Raw genomic sequence first — 7004 nt, forward strand, 5'->3', positions numbered from 1 at the left:
TGGCCAAGTTTTGTTCAATTTTATAAAAATTCTTTGGATTCTTTACAGTTAAGTTTAAATTAACATTTTACAGAGAGTACCTCACTTGTATTTTATGAAAAATCAAACTGCTTTCTTTTATCGAAGTGAATGTGTGAGGCATTACATTTGACCATAAAGGTCATAAAGATATATCATAAAGATATAACGGATTCATTTTAAGAATCTATTTTTGAAGGCTGGGTACACATTGAATAATGTGTAACACATCCTTGATGACAATTGATGACAAATCCAAATTAAGTGTCCTTTGTCATGATGCTTATGTGACCGCACCCGAAATTCTCTTGACATGCAAACCCAATTTTGCATATGCATATGCTCTTCACGACTTCTCTACAGGAAAGAATTTGAATATTTTCAGATCTCTGATATATTTCATGCTCATTCTTGTTTGTTACCCTGAGTTGTTGGAATACAGATACCGATGTTCTCTGTGATTTCATTGTATATTAGCTGTGCCTCAGGTGCATCCCACCAGCATTTATAATCTCCCACTCACTGGGGTCACTACTAGAAAGGCAGGACCGTGGTGACACATACCTTCTGTTGGCCAGTCACGCATCGTCCAGAGGGAACCAGGTTCCTCTTGTAAACAGAAAATATCCGGGGCCTTCACAGACTGCTGGCCCTGTGGGACCTCCGAGTGAGGCAACAGTGGAAATAGTAGATTTCACATCAATGTGTCACTTCAAATTTGAACAGGAAATTCTTACCCTTGGGCTATTTTGAAGAGACGTTATCTCCTCACACACCTCCAGAAGCTTTGAGCTTGCAGTGTGTCATTTAGTTTGTGCCTCAGCAAAGGCCTCTGACAAATTTTATGTTCCACAAGACATTGGGGTCAGAGACTTGACCCCCAGGTTGTTCCCTTGTTTCCACCTGCATGACAAACACTGCGCATTTAGGTAGGCCTTGTGTAAAATATCTTTGATGTTTAAGTTTTATTTTTAGGCAAGGTTGCTACATCTATATATTATGTGCTTCTTTTTCTTATGCCCTTGATGTGTCATTTCTATTATACTGAAAATATTCTAAAATCATCGACCTGTCCACAGGTATTTAATTATATTGGACACTAATAGTGAAGAATGACTACATTTTCAATTTTTTTTAACTGCCATAAAGACATCAATTTCTGGATTTATCTGCTCAATTTTTCTACCTTTGTTTTTACTATATCTACATTCTATTTATATTATATGTAAATAAGATATTGAAGCTTCTGCTGGAAAAAATAAATGCCTGTGGGAAGGATAAAACATAAAATAATATTGAGCAGCAGCACCATGCCAGAGATTTGAATATTAAATAATTATTCATGCTATTTACTTATTCATTCTCCAATGGTAACTAGGTGTCTGTATTTAAATAGGAATATTTGTTATAAATAAAAAAAGCCTAAGTCTTACTACATAGGGGAAAAATTAATGAATGTTTAACAATTTCGCTTAACTCAAAATACTGGGGCAGGGCAGAGAAAATACTTTTAAAAGACATTTAAATAACATGAACGTCCAAGCAAAAAACTTTATATTTAAATTACCTACTTTGCATCAATGGAATTCTTTTGCTTTTTGCCATTGTTGGATTTGATATGCTAATAATTTGGGGCATATTTACCTGTATGTTTCTTTTGGTCTGTAGTTCTGTTTTGTTTTGTTCTTTGTAAAATGGGTTGACAATACTATTTTCATTTTCATGTATTCATTTTTCATGCTGTATAGTTAATGTGATATTACATTAAGTTCAGGTTTAGACATAATCATTCATCATTTATACACATTATGCTATCATCATCGTGATAAATCAGCATGATCACCCATCACCATACAAAATTAATATAAGAGTACTGACTATATTCTCTATGTTGTAATTTACTGTGGGAAATAAGCTTAGGAATCCCCTGGGCTTACACCAATGGGTTAAGAAGGCATAAAGAAATCAAAGCCAAAGGACGCTCACACGTGAGTTTGGGTAAACAAGACAAGGCAACCATGAATAGGGAGGTGCAAAGGCAACCCAGAATAGAGAGGGGGTGCAGAGCCCCCAGAATAGAGAGGGAGGGGCAAAGCCCCCAATATAGGGAGGGGCAAAGGCACCAATATAGAACGTAGGTATATGAAATAAACAAGATTACATATTCAGGGTGGAAACACCCCCAATTTAGTACTAGAGCAGGAAGATGCTTTCACAAGAAGAAAGGGCCAAGTTAGGTAAACAGGTAAGTTGGGCTATAGATCGCAGTGCTCCAGGTGAAGCAGCCCAGAGCAGAGATGATTAACAAAAAAAAAAGGTGCCTTGTTAACCCTTGTTTCCCCTACCTGCCTCATCCCCTAGACTAGCTAAGATATACAGAGGTGATGCCTCATGTCCGCTGTAAACAACCTTCCTCCCGACCGCCAGGCGCCCAGATTTTGTTTTGTTTTAACCCAAACCCCTAACCCCAAATATCTTCAAGAACCCCTTTCCCTCACGTCCACAAGTTAATGTTCCCAGATTCATTGTCTCTTTGTGCACATCCGTCACCATGTTTGTAAGCCTTCTGATTGTAATAAAATGGGGCAAGGACCCTTATTCGGAGCTCTTGTGTTTTCCTGGACATTAGCCATCTCTCATTTTCCATCCTGTGTCCCCCTCTCTTGCTTGACAAGAGAGAACTTTAGACCCAGAGTCTACAACAATTTACATCCCTGTGAATTATTTATGTTACAGCTGAAAGTTTGTGCCACTTACTTTCTTTCAACCATCCCTTGTCCCCACCCCCCTACGGAAATCAACAGCTTTGGTCTCTCTGTATATGAGTGTATTTATTTTGTCTGTTTATTTGTCTGTTTCTTTGTTTTTGATTAGACATCATTAGGTAAATCATATGGTATTTGCTTTTCTCTGTCTGCTTCATTTCATTTAGCAGAAAACCTTCTTGGTCCATCAATGGTGTCAAAAAATGAGAAAAGTTTTTGAGGAACCTCCATATTGTTACCCGTTGTGACTATATCAATTTAAAATCCCACCAACAGACCGCACGATTCCCTTTCTCCACATTCACACCAATATTTGTTATTTCATGTGTTTTTGATTCAGACATGTGTGAGGTGCTATCTCATTATGGTTTTGATTTCATTTTCCTGATGATAAGTGATACTGAGCATCTTTTCACATGTCTGTTGGTGATCTGGAATGTCTTCTTTTAGGAAATATCTATTCAGGTCCTCGGTCCATTTTTTAACCACGTGTTTGTATTCCTTTTGTGTTAAGATGTAGGAATTCTTCATATATTTTGGATATTAACCCCTTGTCCAATATATCATTTGCAAATATCATCTCCCATTCAGTAGGTTGCCTTTTTGTTTTGTTGACAGTTTCCTTGACTGGGCAAATGCCTTGTGGTTTGTCATATTGTTTATTTTTCATTTTGCTGCCATTCTCTATGAAAACAGAACCAAAAGAATAATGATGAGAACTATCTCCATGAGTTTATTGCCTATGCTTTCTTTAGGAGTTATTGTTTCTGGTCTTACCCCTACATCTTTAATTCATTTTAGGTTTCTTTTGCGTTTGGTATAAGCAAGTAGTCAAGTTTGATTCTTTAACACGTATTTTTCCAGTTTTATAAACACTATTTACTGAAGACTCTCTTTTCCCTTGTGTCCCTTCTTGCCTTCTTGTCACATTTAATTGATCACATAGACACAGATTTATTTCTGGGCTTTTTACTCCATTCCTTTGATCTATGTGTCTATTGTTGTCCCATACTGCTTGGATTGCTAGAGCTTTGTAGTAGACTTTGAAATCTGTTTCTTCCAGTTTTGTTCCTCTTTCTGATGATTGCTTTGGGTATTCAGAGTTTCTTGTAGTTCCATACAAACTTTGAGGTATTTAATCTAGTTCTATGAAAATGCTGTTAGTATTTTCATAATGATTACATTGAATCTATACATCATTTTGCATAATATGGCTATTTTCACAATATCATATCTTCCATTCCATAAGCACAGTATATGTCATCTTATTTATTTCTTTGTGGCATCCTCAAATTTCTTCTAACAATAGCTTAAACTTTCAGCGTGTAAGAATTTCACCTCCTTGGTTAAAATATTCTTTGGTATTTGATTCTTATAAATGCAATTATAAATGTGATTGTTTTAATTTCACTTTCTCATAGTTTATTACTACTGTATAGAAGTGCAACAGATTTCTCTTTATTTTGTATCCTGCAATTTAACTGATTTCATTTATTAGTTCTAATATGTTTCTTCGGCGTAGTCTCTCAGTATTTTTTTTTTTCTAGAGAATTATGTCATCTGCAAATAATGACTTCTTAGTACTTTCCATATCAGCATGGGTGTATTTTATTTATTCCTCTCAGATTTCTGTGTCTAGGACCTCCAGTGTCAAATAAAAGTTGAATAAATGCTGTAAGAGTGGACTTTCTCATCTTGATCCTGATGTGAAAGGAAAAGCTTTTGGCTTTTCACTGTTGCAAATGATGTTAGTTGTAGGTTTGTAAAATATGAACTTTATTATATGGTGGGACATTCCTTCTCCACACACATTCTGGGAAGTATTTATTATAAATGAATGTTGAATTTTGTCATGTGCTTTCTCTCCATCTATTGAGATTAGCATATGAGTTTGATTTTCAGTCAGTTAATGTGGTGTGTCAAGTTGATGGGTTTGCAGGTCTTGAACCATCCTTGCATAAGTGGAATAAACCCATGTAATCATGGTGTAAGATCCTTTTCTTGTATTGTGGAATTCAGTTTGCTAATATTTGAGTGAGGATTGTTGCATGTTGATCAGGGATATTGGCGTACAATGTGGTGTGTGTGTGTGTGTGTGTGTTGTGTCCTTGTTTGGTTTTGATTTCAGGGTAATGCTGTCCATATGGAATGGATTTGGAAACTTTCCACTGTCATCAGTTTTGACTAATTTAAGATGAAGATGTATTAACTCACTTTAAAAGTTTTGTAGAATTGAGGCACTGGGGTAGCTCAGTCAGTTGAGACTCTAACTTGGGATTTGAGCTCAGGTCATGATCCCAGTGTCAAGGGATCGAGCCCCACATCTGGCTCTGCACTGAGCATGGAACCTGCTTCAGATTCTCTTCCTCTCTCTCTCTCTCTCTGACCTGTCCCTCTGCCTATTCATGCATTCTTTTTCTCTCTAAACAATAAAAGTAAATAAAAATAAAATAAAATATAATTAATTCTTTGTGATTGTTCTGTTTGCATGATTTCTACTACCTTGTCTTCCAGGTAGATGATCCTTTCTGCATCACCTAATCTGTTATATAGATTCATTCTAGTGTATTTTTAAACTTCCATCATTGTACTCTTCAAGTCTGATTGGTTCTTTTTTTCTATTTTCCATTTCTTTGTTGAAGTTCTCACTGTGTTCATCTACCCTTTTCTTGGGTTTGGGGAACATGTTTATGATCCTTCCTTCGAACTGGTTATCAGGTACGTTTCTTGTCTCCATGTTATTTCAATCTTTTTCTGAGATTTTATCTTATTCTCGCATTTGGAACATAGTCTTCTATCTCCTCATTTTGCTTCACTGTTTCTTTTTATGTATAGGTAGGATTCGAACAAAACATTCATTAATGATGCCAAATAATGTAAAATTCACTAATGTCTTCTGAAGTTGAATGTCTTATATCTATTATTCCTGTATTTGTACACATTTATGCTTTTCATTACATAATTGATAATGTTCTTTGTTACATGTAGCAATGTGGGTACCCATTTTTGGCATTTATCACTAATGAAGGTCTATGCCTAGCAGTATAAAAGCCAACACACTCAAAATTACTCAAAATAATATGGGTAGTTAGAATTTACTTTTTATGATATAAAGGTATATGTTTAACTATTTCTAATAATGGCAAACAAGTGACCTAAGAGAGATGGATGAATTGGAAGTCAAAAAAAAGTGAAAATATGTTTGAAATATGATGGCAAAGTGAATTTGTTTTCAAGGATTATTTTTGAAAATGAATATATTTATGCTGGAGGGGGGAGAGGCAGAGGGAGAGGGAGAGAGAGAAAGGAAGAGAGAGAGAATCCCAAGCAGGCCCTGTGCTGTCAGCGCAGAGCCTGACGAGCCACTCGATATCATGATCCATGAGATAGTGAACTGAGCCAAAATCAATTGTCAGACACTAAACCGACTGAGCCACCCAGGTGCCCCTCTAGTTTTCTCTTCAACTACATGCATTAATTACCAGAAAACAGAATTTTCAGATTAGTACCTTTGGTGCAAGAGATTAGGGATACACAGCTCAGTCCTTTCTGCATTCTCCTTGGCAATGGCTGCCTGCAAAGAATACATTTTCTGCTCTGTTCCAACAAAAGTCGCTTTCAAATCTTCCTCTGAATTTATTACTAAATGGGTAATTTAATTCTGGAATCCAAAATAACAAGTTCATTATGTTCGATACCTATGGATATTCTCCCAAAGGTAGACACAGAGAAAATTACCAATTTGATCTTTATATCCCTGACTTCTCTGTGACTCTTTCTATTCTCAATCTATTCTTGATTAGCAGCTCCTTAATAATGTTCCATACTGGGGCGCCTGGGTGGTGCAGTCGGTTAAGCGTCCGACTTCAGCCAGGTCACGATCTCGCGGTCCGTGAGTTCGAGCCCCGCGTCAGGCTCTGGGCTGATGGCTCAGAGCCTGGAGCACGTTTCTGATTCTGTGTCTCCCTCTCTCTCTGCCCCTCCCCCGTTCATGCTCTGTCTCTCTCTGTCCCAAAAATAAAAAAAAAAAAAAAAAAAAAAAAACGTTGAATAATGTTCCATACTTATATATCTCCAGTGGTTTTTGTACATCCCCTAACCCAAGCTCAAGAATAATTCCCATGGTAGTGCTCTTTCTGCGATCCCAGCAGGGCCTTGGAGCCCTGGCCCAGAAAGGGGTCTTGCCAAACTTTTGCTGCCCCTTTCTAGGGTTCTCTCCTT

This window comes from Lynx rufus, unplaced genomic scaffold, assembly GCF_022079265.1.
Source record: "Lynx rufus isolate CCGP_SWC_20201006 ecotype Redwood Valley unplaced genomic scaffold, mLynRuf1.p SCAF_7, whole genome shotgun sequence".
In the NCBI taxonomy this organism is placed as follows: domain Eukaryota; kingdom Metazoa; phylum Chordata; class Mammalia; order Carnivora; family Felidae; genus Lynx; species Lynx rufus.